The 2,339-nt window shown below is 34.5% G+C and overlaps 1 pseudogene; it reads left to right on the top strand.

The window, feature by feature from the left end:
- Positions 1–370: 370 nt before the first annotated feature.
- Positions 371–1,429, top strand: LOC102474857 (ribosome biogenesis protein BRX1 homolog pseudogene; annotated as a pseudogene).
- Positions 1,430–2,339: the final 910 nt, after the last annotated feature.

The following is a 2,339-nucleotide window of genomic DNA, read 5'->3' as shown; positions in this document are numbered from 1 at the left end:
TATAATTTTAACATTATTATATTTTTGTTAATTTTGTCTAAATATAACATTGCTTAATATGATTGAATTTGATACACATAAAGTCAATTTTAAGGTACAAACATCAAACTACCGAGAATTTCATATGATTCATCCTAATTTAGTCTATGTTTATATTGAATATATAATTTAACCTATATGTTTATATATAATTATATCTCATATAATATATAAACCAATATTATAAATAGTAATCAAATTTATGTTTATTAATTTATTTTTCCTATATATGTACATGTTTTATAATGCATTTGTCCTTAAAACCACTACATGCGGAAAGACGTGACAGCCCAGGCAGAAGGAAGACCAGGAGCGCAGGTTGTGAGGGAAGATGGTGGCCACCAAGAGGAAACAGTGTGGGGGCTTGGCGGTGCAGGCCAAGAAGCCAAAAAGAAATGAAAAGGATGTTGGGACGCCAACCAAGTGGTGCGACATAGCAGAGGAGGTGGAGGAAGAAGAGAGAGACCGTATCCCCGGCCCTGTTTGCAAGAGCAAGTGGAAAAATAAGGAACAAATTCTCATCTTTTCTTCTAGAGGAATTAATTTTAGAATAAGACATTTAATGCAGTACTTGAGGATGCTGATGCCTCATTCTAAAGCGGATACTAAAATGAATCGTAAAGATAAATTATTTGTGATTAATTAGGTCTGTGAAATGAAAAACTGCAAAAAATGTATCTGTTTTAAAGCTAAGAAAAAACAGGATCTCTACATCGGCTTTCAGATTCCCCTCATGGACCATCTGCTAAATTCCTTGTTCAAAATATTCATACCCTTGCTGAACTAAAGCTGACTGGAAACTATTTGAAAGGTTCTTGGCCCCTTCTGTTTTTTGATCCTGCTTTTGATGAATTATCACATTATGCTTTATTAAAAGAACTCCTAATTCAGATCTTTAGTACACCATAGTATTATCCTAAAAGTCAACCATTTGTGGACCACGTGTTTACTTTCACCATTCTGTATAATAGGATATGATTTCCAAACTTTCAGATCATAGATGAAGATGCTGCTCTTGTAGAAACAGGACTTTGTTTTGTCCTAAACCTCAAAAAGATTTTCCAGGGAAGTTCTGAGGACCAATTTAAAAGAAAATCCTCACTACCAGTCACCACACATGCATTGGCGTATTGTAAGATTCATCACTGCTGCAAAGTACAGAGAGAAGCAGCAAGTGAAGGATGTGCAGAAGCTGAGAAAGAAAGAGCCAGGGGCTGTTCTTCCACATGATCCCGCTGAAGGTGCTTTTGCTATACCAGCTGAGGAGAAACCAGTAGGAACACAGTGGGTAAAACCAGAGCCAAAAGTCGATTTGAAAGCAAGAAAGAAAAGGATTTACAAAGGGCATAGAAAAATGCAAGCGAGGATGGACAGTAGGAATGCAAAATGAATCCGTGAATATTTATTGTGTATTCAGTGTGTAAATACTTCTATTATTGAGGACTTTCTTATGTATATAATTAGATATTAGTATGGCATTTAAGAAAAAAATTGAAATATCTAGAATCAATGATTTTTTTTTGTAAATAAAATATCACTAGAACTCAAAAAACAATAAGACAAACAAAACCACTACATGCAAGTATATTGGTGAAGAATTTAAGAATATATATTTTTTATTTTTGAGTGTTAAATTTTTAAAATTATTTTCATCATAATTTAATTCTAAATTTGAAAATATATTAATAATTTTTCTTATTATTAGAAATATTTTTGTAATAGCTCATTGTATGGTTATACAAACTATTTTCTTATATTTTCTTACATTTTCAGGATTGTGCATTATATCATCAATATGTCCACTTAAAAGCTATGTTCCTTTTTATACACAACTCTAATTCAGAATTACTTATGTTTTCTTCTTATATTTCTTATATATCACTAGTCATTGTATTAGATTTAGGTTTTTTTTTTTCTTTTTTCTATAGGGTGTGTGTGGTTGCCTGAATAATGGAAAGTAAGAAATCACCCCTCTTGGGGGGATGATCACATTACAATCTCTTGTCCTCTAGTCTCTTCTTCGGATTTTGGACACATACACACAACATGCACCTGGCATAATTCTCAAGCTGCCCACTTTCTTCACTCCTTTCCCATATAGTACTGAAAGTCCTATCCAATGCATCAGAAAATAGAATGAAATCGGGAACCAGCAGTTAGCATGATGGCTATGTCACTGGACTCCCATGTAGTTGACCACGGTTTGCGTCCCAGATCCAGTGGCTTAAAACTCACGCCGGGCGCGTGTGCGTGCGTGCCCAAGATCCCGAGAGGAGAATGGAGGAGAAGGGATTGCAGCA

The sequence above is a fragment of the Tupaia chinensis genome, unplaced genomic scaffold (assembly GCF_000334495.1).
Source record: "Tupaia chinensis unplaced genomic scaffold, TupChi_1.0 Scaffold000518_1, whole genome shotgun sequence".
NCBI lineage: Eukaryota > Metazoa > Chordata > Mammalia > Scandentia > Tupaiidae > Tupaia > Tupaia belangeri.
This window is presented reverse-complemented; position numbering and strand designations above follow the sequence as displayed.